This window comes from Falco rusticolus, chromosome Z (genome assembly GCF_015220075.1).
Source record: "Falco rusticolus isolate bFalRus1 chromosome Z, bFalRus1.pri, whole genome shotgun sequence".
Classification (NCBI taxonomy): domain Eukaryota; kingdom Metazoa; phylum Chordata; class Aves; order Falconiformes; family Falconidae; genus Falco; species Falco rusticolus.
In genome coordinates, this window is record NC_051210.1 from 23,818,476 (window position 1) to 23,832,586 (window position 14,111).

At 45.2% G+C, this 14,111-nt stretch overlaps 1 long non-coding RNA gene and 1 other non-coding gene across 6 annotated transcripts; both read right to left on the reverse strand.

Moving 5' to 3' along the window:
* Positions 1-2,057: 2,057 nt before the first annotated feature.
* Positions 2,058-11,276, reverse strand: LOC119141407. Of its 5 annotated transcripts, XR_005101918.1 has the most exons (4): positions 10,320-11,090; positions 9,985-10,073; positions 8,396-8,535; positions 2,058-4,993 (listed from the first exon to the last, which is right to left on the reverse strand). It is a non-coding gene; the product is annotated as an uncharacterized LOC119141407 (long non-coding RNA). The 5 variants fall into 5 exon arrangements; XR_005101921.1 differs by lacking the exon at positions 10,320-11,090 and adding an exon at positions 11,141-11,276 and having other exon boundaries at positions 2,058-8,535; XR_005101920.1 differs by having other exon boundaries at positions 2,058-8,535; positions 9,526-10,073; positions 10,320-11,115.
* Positions 9,721-9,852, reverse strand: LOC119141946. Its single transcript, XR_005102101.1, has one exon. It is a non-coding gene; the product is annotated as a small nucleolar RNA SNORA13 (small nucleolar RNA).
* Positions 11,277-14,111: the final 2,835 nt, after the last annotated feature.

The window sequence follows — 14,111 nt, forward strand, 5'->3', positions numbered from 1 at the left end:
GTGGCAGTACTAACACCTGTACTAACAAGGAGTAACACAAGTACTAACAAGGAGTACTAACTCCTTGGTAGGAATCAATAGAAACTTTTGTAGTAGTAATTCATGCATGTATATGTCTGTGCATTATACGACAGTGTAAGAGAATAATACTAGTAAGCCAGTAACAAATAAGAGAGAGTAATTTTATGTTGAAAAATAAGTAGCTGCCCTGTTACTTGATACATTACTCATAGTGGATTGCACACACATTTCTTTACCCAGTGTCCAACAGGTTCCTATAAAAAAAGAGTGCCTACCTTACTCTTCAACCTTGCAAAAATCCCCAGTGCCTACGGTACTAAAGATCTGGGATAGATCCGAGTAGTTCGCTTTCTATTGACAGCACTGGTAAAGCATTAAGTGCACCTGTGTTTTTCATACTGCTCTGTAGAGGGATTTTTAAAGGACCGACGACATACGTTACCATTGTCCAGATTGGACAACCCAGGCCTGTTAGTTGAAACTGCAGAGCAACTTAACTGTCCCTGGAACAGGCAGTGTGAGAAAGAAAACAAGCTATGCACAAACAAGAAGCCAGGTGCAGAGTAAGTCCTGGGGACCGCGAAATCCACACACTCTCATTGGCACACTCTGATCAGGCGCCTGCAGCATGCTCACCAGGCAGTGACACGGATGCCTGCGTGACCAGAAACTTTTATCCAATCACCTGTGTGTAAAGTCGGGTGAGCGGTCGGTTTAAGTTATAAATATGACCTGTTTGTTTAATAAAGTGAGCACGGCATGTAGCCATATTGGTGTGATTGTCGTGACTTGGCCAACTCTCCATGGGGGACCCTCTTCGTTGCTCAAGTAGATTTTCACGTTTCAATGCATGAACCTTTCTGATTCTAGTATTTTCAAGGACATTGTGACAAATTTGAAGGAATTTCATCACTTCACCTGACATTTCTGTTACATTTATTTCCTGCAAGAAAACCAACAGCAATGTACCAGATTTTTTATCACTCAAATTCACTTTTGTATGAACATATGCATGTTCATGCAAATTACTGAACCATCTTCAGTTTCAGTTTTCCCCAAAAAGTTACTTGAGTCATTTCTCATCAGGAAATAGCATACATTATTTAAACAACTTCACATCAACCAGCCTGGTAGCTGCTGGACAATCACTTTCTGAGTATCTGTCTTCTGCATGGACAACTACTGAATCACAAACTTCCTTTAGAACTTGACTCAGCATAGTTTGCACAGCTTGGCTTAAGAGTTTGTCACGTTGTCTTTGTGAGCAGCTGCGAAATAATCAGTCTGCTTTTCCACAGCTGCAACCATATTTTGAAAGCTGCTACTGAAAACACCACACAACTACAGAATATCTCTCTCTTCTGTAGTAGTTAGTACCATTACCGATTTCTAGCACAGTGAAAAAAGAATAAAAAATTATCACTCAAAACCCTGAATAATCCCAAAGGTTCATTAATGGGTGCCAAACGTCACCCCGATTCTTCCCAAAACTTCTCCATAATTTTTATCTCTTCCAAGTTTTCTTGAACAGTATTTATCGCTCTTCAGAAATACCACCTTGCAGCACTGTCTTATCACCCTCCTCTTCGCTATGTATCTAGAAGAGCTGGAATGCATCAGTGTAACAAAAAAAGATAAAGAGTGCAATTGGATTTGCAAAAGATAATTCTGGTTCTTTTTGTGTCCTGGAACACAGCCCCTGCATAATGAGGCTTAAATGAGGCATAATTGCTCAAGATGTGTGTGCAAGACATCTTTTATTGGTTTCCTATCCCATTCAATCTATCCTTCAAAGCTGCTGTACTTTCCCATGTTTGAGCAACTAGTTTGTTCAGACACAAAAGTCAGATGCTGCTGCTAAAAAAAAATCCAGCATTTTTTCCTTCACGACTCAAAAGGAGTCATTTAGGATGACCTCAATTTTTAGTGTTGTGACCCAAAAAGAGTTGTTTATGTTTAGGACGACCTCCCTCTCCTTGGGACCAACAATCAAGTCCATGATACCCTTGGCCTTAATTAAGGTGAAACATCAACCAACCAGTTTTATGATTTATTAATCATAAAATTAATCACAAAATACAAGGCACGTGGTTAGATACAGTATCTCAATGGCTATTACTTTTAACTGGACAAGCAAGTCCTGTGCCAGATGTTTTTACTTAGATCTGGTCACTATTCAATAAAAAGAAAGAGGAGAGAGGGCGAGAGAAGAAGAGAAAGAAAAAGCAATTTCACCGCCCGTGGATCCAGTGGCATCCCATTGGTCGTCGTCACCCTGGGTGTCTGGGTGGTAGAGGCCCCACCCAAGTTTTGGTCGATTTGGGTTTATGCTCTTGAGAGGATGCCTCCTCACTTACATACAAAACGAGGGTGGATGTGGTCTGTGTCTGCACAGGCTCCATGTGTAAGCAGTGGTTGCAGGGGGTCCTCATCGGTGGTCATGAGGGATAAGTGCCCCCAAAAGCTTTAGGCCACCCCTGCGGTGCGCATCAGCAGTTGCCTTATTTACCACAGAACTTTCTTCCAGGAAGTGCTAGCTACAGCCATTACATCCTGTACCGCCCCTGTGGTTACCAGCTGAGGCAGCAGCAGTTCACTCTGCAGCAACAGCTCATGTCAGTTCCTTTCCAATTTGAGCAGAACACATTTGCACCAGCTCCACTTGAATTTGTGCACTAAGCAACATTTAAGGCAATTATCAATCTATTGGTCCCTTATGCCACTCTGCAACTTAAATACTGGTTGGTGCTGTTTGTCCATTGATTTTGTCCTTCACAGTGGCGATGCACACATAACAGAAAGACAGAAGCAGCAGAAGCAAAATCCAACTACAGCCATGAGCCCACCCTGCAGCTTAAACAAAGTATTTTCATTTTCACTTCCCATTCTAAGTCTTCTTCAGAGGTGGTGGTTCTCATGTAGCAGACAGAAGAGGGGAAAAGGGCACAGTTGATCATTCAGCACACAACAGCAACAGCAATTATTAAAAATATGAATCCTGTAACTAACGTGGTATCTTTGCTAGCCAAGCTCCCCATGCCATGAGTCCCAAATATCTCAAGATTGATTGTAGCCAGGAACCTGGTCCATTAAACCAGCCTTTGTGTTGCATGGCCTGGAAAAGCACTGCTGTTTGGTCTGCTATTTCTTTCATCTTTGCCCCGGCTTCTTTGATTGTGGTTGCATTGTGTATGGTGATGCAACATTCTCCATTGGTGAGGTTTAGCATCCCACTGGCTCCTTTCAGCAACAGCATATCTAGAGCTAGATGATTCTACAGTGTCACCTTCGATGCTTGTTGGACCTGCAGATTCAGTTCTCCAAAAGCATATCGAGTCCAAAACATGTACCTGCCAGGTGAGATTTTCCAAGACAAACTGATGTTGGTTTTGGGTTACATAAGGGGCAAAAATACTTTCTAGCATCAGGGATATAGCCTATCTTCTAGTATAATAATCAGGAATTTGGACTCCCTTTATCACACACTCTGGACAAGTTGGGGGTTACCCGTTTTACCTTCCTGCATGTTCATGGGGAAGAACTTGTAAAATTAAAGATATGATCTGGGCATAATGAAGAGATACCTACCCCACACTTTAAACCAGCGTGATGTTCTAAAGTTAACTACGAATAGAACTTCCCATCAGAGCATCCCCATGCCAGCCCTGAAGGAGCAGGATATACACTAGTTTTGCAATTAGAAAGTTCTTCAAAAGAAGATGCCTAAGTTCATGGTGTAGAATTTAGAGCTGTTTTCATTACCAGAAAATGGACATAAGGTATACTGTATTGCTTCCGCATTTTCTGTTTGATTAGTAAAGGTCTGGTTACAATTGGGGTCCTTATTTCTCCATCCCTGTGTGAGGTATTCACAGCATGTACACATATCCTGAATTGAAATACTGCGTATAAATGAACCAGATTTCTGGTTGATTTCCTGGTCCTTCTTTGCACATTATTACTTTAGAACAGTTAAAAAAGAGGAATTTTCAGGTTGCTTGGGACGTGGCTCAAGTACAGTATCATTATATGGTACTCCTTTTTCTAAAATGTCCCTGGACCAAGCCCATTAGAATTACTGTGTATCCCAATTCCTGACACCCACATGGCGTGGAAGTTCCATGCACCAAGGCAGATCCCATTGTACAGTGAACTTACTTCATACGAGCTCAAATAAAAGAATGGATTTTCTACAGGACCCTATGGGAAGAGCCTACAACTTACATGGGCTCTAAATGCATTGTTTTCACCCAGGGTTTGGCTAATTTGGCATCTTTCCATCATCCAGCCAGTAAGTTTGCAAGGCGAGTTTGATGGTAGAGACCACAGAGATTCAGCCTCCGTGGTATACATACTGGGTGGTAGTAAGCTGCCCAAGATCCATTTATTAAACAGGGCATATACTCCTGTACTGTGGTGTTCTCATTAAACAACAGATATGAAAAATCTCAGCCCTTCTTCAGAAGATCGAGGTAATGCGATACATAGGCCTTGGTCCAAGGAGTTCCACATTTGGGCAAAACCGTGAATCAGCTCCCATGCAAGATCAGGACCACTACTTTGCAAAGTGATTACATATAAAGTCAATACAAACATGACAAACACTAACTTTTGGGTGACTCATGTTGGCAAACCTTATTTTATAGATCCTAAAATGCTAAAGCAATCGGTAGGGCAATAAGCTTGCAGATAGCTTACTTAGGGCATGAGCATAGATGAATCACAATCTGCCAATGCTTGTCACCCTAGTTACACAACTTGATTACTGCGGGGTCTCCCACACCAGATGTGGTGGGTAAAAGCGCAAAAACAGTAAAACATGTAGAAAATAACTATAGCCAGTAACATTCCCCAAACCACTGGAGATCCTAGTAGGGAAAAATTCATGGCGATGGATCCAGTAAGGGAACATCAGCAGGTGAACACACGGATCTTCATCTAGTTGGGTTTGGGTTTTTTGGGCCAGTCACTCCTGCAATGGAAAAGAAACAAGGTTCGGATCTCATAGTCCGACCACACATTGACATTGCTGACCCAAAAAGGATGATTCATCTGGTATGGATTCAATGATCTTTCCCATGGACATCAGCAGCTACCCTTGTATAAATATTCTTTTGAGCTTTCAGTACTAGAGGTGCTTGTCTCACAGTGGGTAAGCCCACTAGAACTGGTGGCTACTGCTGCCTGATCGGATAGCTCTGGATTTAGGAAAACAACTAAACCATGATTTCAGACTGTCCACTGTATATTCCCCTGTTGTTTGCAGGACAGCTTCAGTCTGAGTTAGTCCAGAAGTTATGCCAACTCCCACCAATACATACTGCTTTCCTTCTGAGAGACAAAAGGGACTGACATAGCCTGCTTGCCCAGTATCCCACAGCCCCTTACTGTCCCTTAAGCATAGGGAACGATCCCTGAGAGGGTTATGTTCCCGACTGTGTACAGCATAGGCCACATGCTGAGATAATGGTGTTACATAGCTCCCTGGTCACAGACCATCCCCTGCTGACTGCCTCTTTCACAAAGGTCTTTACTTCCAGAATGGCCTCATTTAAATATAACCATTCTAACCAATGTTCCCATTTCCCCCCCTCTGCTTCCACCGCTAGTGTGGCTAAACAGGTTAGTGCATCTACTTGATTGTTCAAAAGGTGCGAGGGGTGATCTCCTGTTGGGTGTGCAGCTACCCATCCTGCTACGAAACATCTCTGTTTAGTGATGTTGCGAATTTCTTCCCATTTTTCCTCACTGCCACACCAGTGCTCAATTAACTTCCCATTGGTTTTGTTCCCAAGATGGGAGCCATTCAGAATACATTCCCTGAATACAGCAGATGAATCAGTGTAAATGAACAATGGTTCTTTGCTTTCTGCTTCTCATTTTATCACACTCCAAACTGCTATCAACTCTCCTACCTAAGCACTTCCCTCTCCTTCTGTAGTTAATTAGTTCTTGCACCACCTTCCCCACAAGTCATTTTGGGGAGGCCTCCCCTTTGTTTCAGTCGGGAAGCTTGCAACCAATCTTGTAGCTGAACAGCATAGAGTTTTAAAGCATAAGGAAATCCCCTGATTAGAGGATGAAAGCTCTTGGGGTCTTCCACACACTGCACAGGAGAGGGCTGCTGCAGAAGCAGCAGTCATGCACCAATTGGGAGGCAAAGAGCTTCCTACACACATGCCAAAACGGGGCCTGCCATGGGTGTTTTAATAAAAAAAAAAAAGGGTCCCCTCTCTCCACTGGGTATAACCCTCCTGCCCAATATGCTATCCTCTCGGTCAAGGACAATGGTTCCCTGTTATCTTCTGCAGTTCAGAAGACTCTGGGTCCCCAGTACCCTTTAGTCTCATCTTTGCTCAGCAGAATACAATCCCATCCTGTGAGGGCGACACTCCACACATACCCAGTTTCGGTTTCTTGGGACCCCCAGGAGTATTTTTCCTGTATTTTAGCCAATTCTGTAGGGGAACAGGGGATAGTGCACATGGTATGTTGCTAAGCATCCCCCTGACCATTATCAATGGTTTCAGTTTTAATCAAGGGCCTCATTACCACCTCCCCATGCCCACGATAAAAGAGGTTCCTGCTATCCTCTAACTCTTTAATTGGATATACAGGGTTTAGATCAGATGTCTGTTTTTCTGGCTGGTTTCACCAAACTGGAGATTCCTAGTTCACTCTCTAGGCCTGAGGACAGACCTATCCTACTGTCAGACTCCTGCCCATTTTCTTCCAACTCAAGACCATAGGATTCTCTCTGTCTAGGGAGTCTGATCAGGTTGTGTGAAGCCACTTGAGTATTGTTACGTTCAGTGGCGAGTTGACTTTTCAGGTTTCCTATCTGCTCTTGTAAGGAGTTATTTGTCCCTTTAGCTACTTGCTTTTCCTTCCGAGCAGCAATTAACACAGCCCCTGTAACAGCACAAACTGTTGCTTTTCCTTTCCCCATCTGCAGTTTTTGTTCCTTTGCCAAAGAGGGATCCTATCCACCACTGCCTGCAAGTCATGCCAATTGTTTTGGGCCTACGCCATGCCAGGAAGAGAGCATTTGGCTTTATAGCACTTCAGTTTTTCAAGGAGGGGATTATCCTCCATTGCTGGATCCCCAAATTGATCCCGACAACAGCCATCACACAATGCAAAAGGAGTACTCCAAAGTATTCTGCCTACTGTGGGTTTACATATCCAGTGCGAATCTTTACAAGATCCTCTGCCCCTTCTCCTGTCAGGCACTTCCTAAGGAAAGGGCCATGTTAAGGGCCCTAGTCCCTTCTGGTTTGTTCAGTCTTGCAAGGGCATCCTGTCCAAGATGCCAACTTTTAATGTCACTACCTGAAAGGAGTTATTTAGGATGACCACAAATGAAAATACCTGTTTAAGCTACAGGGTGGGCTCATGGCTGTAATTGCATTTTGCTTCTGCTTCTTCTGTCTTTCTTACCATCTGCTACGTATGCACCACCTCCGTGAAGGACAAATCAATGGGTGGACAGCACCAACCAAGGTTTAAGGCAATTACCAAGTTTCTTACAGTACTGCACAAAGTATTTAACAATACTCAAGAGAAACACCACTCCTTAGCGTGTGCTGTAACATTGTGACTTTTTCTAATCAGTCACTTCTTCAGTTTGACTTGAGACTTGAGTTTGCACTCTGAATTTCACCTTTGAGTTAGTGTCTATAAATTTAGAGTTGGCTGTCTAATAGCTTACTCAGTGTGATTTACATCCCCCCAAATGCAGGTAAGTTATCATAATAATTTCTCAGTGCTGGATCATTCTTACATCACATATCACATTCCAGTATTACCCAAGAAGTTCCTGGCTTCAAAGACTTGGATACTTGTCATGCCCTTGGGTATGTAGGTTACACAAACCACAGTTTCAGCACCGAATAAATCTTTGATAATACATGCTATTTTTATTAATGTCTTGTTTGTACCACTGAATTTCATGCTGACTTCCACTACTCAACTTTTCAGCAGTGTTGACTTTTCCAAGACTTTACAATGAAACAGCACTTTGCACATAAGATTCTAGGCTTTTGCGTTTCATCAATCTTCAAACATTTTCAGTCCTTCCATTCTGAACTGCTCCACAGTATCACCCCAAAAACCAAACATGCAAAAGCACAGACTCTTCTTGGACACACTGGCAGCCATGCATTGCTTTTAATAAGCCACTCACGCCAAACATTAGGGTTTCCACTTTGCTTTTCTTGATGAGAACGTAGTCATCAGGCTGATCTCAATCTCAATGTTGCAATTTTGATTTCTGCTCTAAAATTCCTTCTGCCAAATTTATTTTTCAACAGAAGGTCTGCTTCATTATAAAATAATGCTGAAGGACACAGCTGCACAAGAAGTTATCACTCACCTCATGAAGGAAGCTTCAGGACAGCTAGGCAATCAGTACTTTACAACTTTCTCTTACACACCTTTCTCATGCTCAGAGGCTTTCACCACACAGGACAGTCTCTGTGAGCTCCTTGACTTCCAGAAAAGCACACTAGAACTCTGTAAGAAGTGTTCATAGCATTAAGCATTCTGGTAGGAACAGACGCCACAATCCCCAAGGTAAGAGCCACTGCTGCTAGCAACATTCCAGTACACTTTCCACTTTCAAAAGTACATCTTTTGATGTAAAAGGAAAGACTGTTCTATGTACATCAAAAGAGTAGAATACACCATTATGCAATACTGAATAATCCCACAGAGAGATTCTCTTTATAACTTTCTGACACGAGACATAAATAACAAAAAGGCAAATGCACAAAGGCAAAACACATTTCTTCCCCATTAAATAAGATTTTTATGTAAATATCTTGAAGAAGATACTTTCTGTAGCTGAGTATTCTGAAACTGTAGATAACTTTCACAACTAGAAAACAAGAGGACACTGCAGGAGTCTGAAATGTTATGTACTAATTACTTGCAGCACAGGCTTAAGAAGTTATCATGATGGACAGGACAGCTAAACACCACTAAAAGTGGCCATTATGATTTTAGCTTTTCCTTTTTAAGTAACTGCCAGATTCTTAATTTAAAAAGACTGAAGCACAGAATCTACAATGTATCTGCTCAACCATACTATTGTCTTTAAAATGCAAGTCCATTCCAGGCGTGCAACAACCCAGTCTTACATACTGAGACCAGATACTGTTTTATTACAGAGATGCACAAGTCTGGATGCTAGCAAATAAAGCTAGCATACTGCAGTAAAAAGTTAAAAACATTATATACAAAATCTTACTGCACTTTCCCTGCCCGGAGGGCAGGTCCACATAGATGACTGGCTACACATTTGCATATCCATTACCTAACTTATTTTACTACCACGCATGCTCTCTAAGGAAGGGTCTTTTAGTGGGCCTGGGTCTTTCCTTTAGGGGATGTGATTTTTACTATTATAATGAGGATAGTTCACTTCCAGGGCAAGGCTAAAGACCGTAAGAGCTAGATGATCAGTTTAACAGAAACAAGGTAGTCTAAGCGTGCATGGCTTACATCACGAAGATAGGACGCTCTTCCTCTTGTCTCTACCAAGGCTGACTCCCTTGATTAGAAGTCCCTTAATTTGTCACTTTTGACAACTCTAGAAGGTCAGCCTGACCTGAACTCTGTGCCCATATAGTTAACCACTAAATATGAGTTCAAGAACTCATGAATTTTAGACAACAATGCATGTTCTACAGATTTTTTTGTTGTCCTTGCAAAAACAGGGAGGAGAAAGGTAAATAACCAGCTCCTTCAATAGTCTGAGCAAGAATTCCTGTTTGCCTTCTTTGACACCACATTCATTCTGGCCAGGAATGAATGGGCAACACAAAGGCAAAAATTTAAGTATTAGAACAAACAATTTCTGTAAAATTGAAGTAACAGCATATGAAAAAGTTCGATTAATCAACAGGCAAACACTTTAAAATTCCCATGTAAATTATGTTTTATACATGATAAACACTTAACCAGAAAAGCCAAGCACACCATGCTCTTGGGACATCTTGTGGTCATGCTGGTGCTTGTTTAGGCCATCGACAGACTTCCACTGCTTTCATCTGAAAGAAAAGGGAAAACCACTTCTTCACTTGGTTGTGCACAAACAGTACAACGAGCCTAACAAGAAATGCTTGAAATAACTGCCCGATTTCAAAGAACACATAGCAGGCTCGGCCCTATCATCCCTATGAGCACACTTTAATATCAAGGGCTAGTCTCTTAAATGAGTTCCAGTGGCCTGCTACAGCAACCTGGAATTATCTCAGAAAGCTGGGCACAGGTGACTGTACAACAGCCCCACTCACCTTTTCCACACTACTGAGAAAGTATTCCTTTCGGGTTGTCTTTCTACTGGGAGGGATATGGCGCATCTAAGGCTACGATGGCAAAAAGCCTGCCCAAACGAGTTGAACGTAAAGCAACTATATAAAGAAATCAAAAAGCTCGCTCGTCTAGGAGTTTTTTTTCAGCGAGTTCTCCCAATCAGCGGTGAGAAGGCTGCACAGAGACTTTCAGAACCACAAGCTCCAGCGGACGAAGAGCCAGCTATTCGCTCGGTGCCTGGTTTCACGGAGACAAGATGCCGACGGGGCAAAGAAAGGCTGTCCGTGTGCTGAAGCGGCACGGCTGCCCAACCACCGGCCAACCAGCGCTCCCGGCCCCAAGGCCTCCCAGGTCCCGTGCCCGCTGCGGGGACAGCAGCACAGGCTTTCGGGGACGGTGCTCCAGGGCCCGCCGCCGGCCCCCTCCCATTAGCGGCTCAGCCCGCCGCGCACCCCCGCGGCAGCCCGGCCTACCTCTCCAGCCAGCACCCTGACCCGGCCGCCCAGCCAGGCTTTCAGGGACGCTGAGGCGCCTCAGGTTCTTTCCCCGCGCCCCGGCGGACAAGCCCCCGCCCGGCAGCGGGCGCACATGCTGGCGGCTGCTGCTGCTGCTGCTGGCTGCCCGGCCCGGCCCCGCCGCCGCCCCACGCCCCCTCGGCCACCCGACCGCCCCGCGCACGCCGCAGGCCAGGCCGCGCCCCCGCCGCTCCCAGCGTGCCTCAAGAGGGCTGAGCCAATATTCCCGCGGGGCGGGGGGGGAGGGGCCATGCGCCAGCCGCTCCTGCAGCGCAAGGGCCGCGTACCGGGTCCTCCCCAGAGGCGAGGCTGCGGCAGGCGGGGCCTCGGGCAGGCGAACCCGCCGGGAACGGGGCGGCGGGACCCGAGACACGCCCTCCCATAGCCACCTGCGCGAGCGCGCGGTGCAGGCAGCCCGGCGAGAAGGGGCGGGGCGCCCCAGCCACCCGCGCATGCGCAGCGCGACGCGGCGGTGGGGGCGGGGCGGGGTGGGGCCGGTGGCGGCCCGCCGGGCAGGGTGCCGCCGGGCGGAGCGTCGGTGCTGGCGGGGCGGGGGGGCGGCTGCGGGGGGGCCTGCGGTGGGAAATCTAGCGGGGAAGCTGCTCTCCTGCGCGAGGGGTCTGTCGTGTGTGCGGCCTGTTTCACCGGCGTGGCTCGCCCAGGCTGGGCCCCTGGCGGTGCTGGTGTGCTGCCGTGTTTCTTCATAGCAAGCAGAGTATCGTATAGGTAGTCGCGCAGTAAGGCGTGCTGAAGGCTAAAATTGAATGAGCAAGATGGCTGAAAGTTCGAGGGTTCTTCAGGCTGAAGTGTAGGGGTGGTGTTCCTGGACACCAGCCATTGCTTTTCTGTGGTGATTTTAAAGAACTTCATAGCCAAAAAACGGCTCTCGTGCCTGAAGCTGTTACTCTGTTCAGTTTCCCTGCTGGAGGCACGGGGGCCGCCAGGGCAGCACTGTGGAGGCCTTGCATGGCGGGAGGTGATCCTCGTGCGCTGGGCTGTGTTTCTGTGGTAGCTCTCACGTGGTACATGCTTGTGGCAAGAGGACTGCACATAAACATCCTGATCTTGCGTGTTGCTCATTTGTGATCATACTGGCAGTGCCCTGCTGTTGGCCCCCCAGCTGGAGACGCGTGTGCAAAGTAACCAGCCTCAATGCAGGTGGGCAAAGTGTGCAACAGCCCTGGACGTTTGAGGCTTGAATGCTGGCAGAGGCTCAGTTCTGAGTGCACGGTTTCCAGATTTGCTGACTCTCTAAGTGAGGGCAGTACATCCCGTGTTTGAAAGACTATGAGAAGTAGGGAACAGGGCAGTTATAAGCACCACAGGGATAAACTGGGACCATGTCTGGAGAAAAATCAGAATGAGGCTACCAGTTGTAGAGAAACCTGAGACCCATTCAGCAATCTTGCTAGCCTTCCTTGGTCTGTTTGTTACAGCTGCGGAGACCTGCTTGCTTCTTGTAGCTCCTCCTTACCTGGGAGTAGCAGAGTGTCCAGGAGGCAAAGTCACTTCGGCAGTGCAGCCTGATGTGTGACATCTCAAGTAAATTACAGGAGGTCATAGAAGGGCTGCCAAATGCCCAAGTGTTAGAGAAGAGTCATGGTTCATTGCAGTCTTGATGGGGGGTGGCAAAAAAGATAAACATAAGAAAAAGCTAAGGGGCAAGCGAATGTCACCACTCACAGCTTGGTGGAGAAGCATATAGACTTGCCAGAGAGCAGGATTCTTCCTTCAGTAATTTAGGCTCAGTTTGCTTTACAGAATTTTTCTGTGTGTGTGTTTCATTATGCTTAGGTGTATCTCTAAAGTATAGGGTATTAGTAGTGCTCTGTTTAAGTTTATAGCAAAACTAACAAATATTGTTAGCATTAGTTTTAAGCAGATTCACCTTCAGTAGCTTTGGCTTGTCATTCAAAATGTTTCCATATGTTTTCCATATAAGATTGTCTCAAGCATTGCCTCAAGTCTAACTTACGTATGCATAAAGGTTAGCACTTCAAGTAAAGTGATACTTAAAACACAGGGGTAATGGTCTTGCATAGGACCCTATCAGTTGCTGACAGTCAAGCTAGTAAATCAGTGGAGATCCATTACTCTGTGTTGCTGATGCAATCAAGTTGATTTCCAGCTCAGGGACAGCTGCCTGGACAGAAGTTTAAGACAAATGCAATTAGTCCAGATTTTGATTACACAAGTGAACAGTATAGTGAAGAAAAAATCCTTAGTGTTTGTGACCTGTTGTTATTTGTGCTTGGGGATACAGGAGAGCTCCAACCTACATGAGAAAACTTTCTATCTACAAACCACTAACTGATTACATGAAAAACTTGGTCATTTCAGGTGTTGTTATGTTGTCATGTTTGGAAGTTGTTACTGAATCTCAGAATGGTTTGAGTTGGAAGAGACCTTCTAGCCCACCCCCTCAATACACCGTACTCAAAGCCCCATCCAACCTGGCCTTGAATACTTCCAGTAATGAGGCATGGGCAACCTGTTCCAGGGTTGGGGTCTCACCAGAGCAGAGTAGAGGGGGAGAATCCCTTCCCTTGACCTCCTGATCACCCTTCTTTTTATGCAGCCTGGGATACAATTGGCTTTTGTGGCTGCGACCGCACACTGCCAGCTCATGTCCAATTTTTCATCCACCAGGATCCCCAAGTCCTTCTCCGGCGGTCTGCTCTCAATCCATTTGTCCCCCATTCTCTATTGATACTGGCAATTGCATGGACCCAAGTGCAGGACCTTGCACTTGGCGTTGTTGAACTTCAAGAGTTCACATGGGCCCACCCATCAAGCCTGTCAAGCTCCCTCTGAATGGCATCCATTCCCAGAAGTCATCACTTTGGTGTCATCCATAAACTTGCTGAAGCAGTCAGATACCGTAAGAAAACAGTGACCAAAGCGATTTTTGTATGATAGACATGGGTTAAGGACATTAGTCACAAAACCTGTAGGTCCTCTTCTTACTAAACAATTTGCAAGACAATAAAAAAAATCAGTGGAACAATTCACAAAGGACACAAAGTGATTCTGCATTGATGGTTTATTCTTTTTTTAGTCTGACAGGGATAAGATTCTTCTGGAAGTGGCAGTATAATTCAAAAAGGAGTGTCTTCACATCAGGCAGTTCTGTGGCCCGTACCTGATGATCATAGTGAATGTGAATTTGTAATCTCTTGAGTCCATGAACATTTTATTTGTTGTATCAGTCCTCATGAAACCAGGACATACTAAATTGAGGGCATAATTAACAATAAT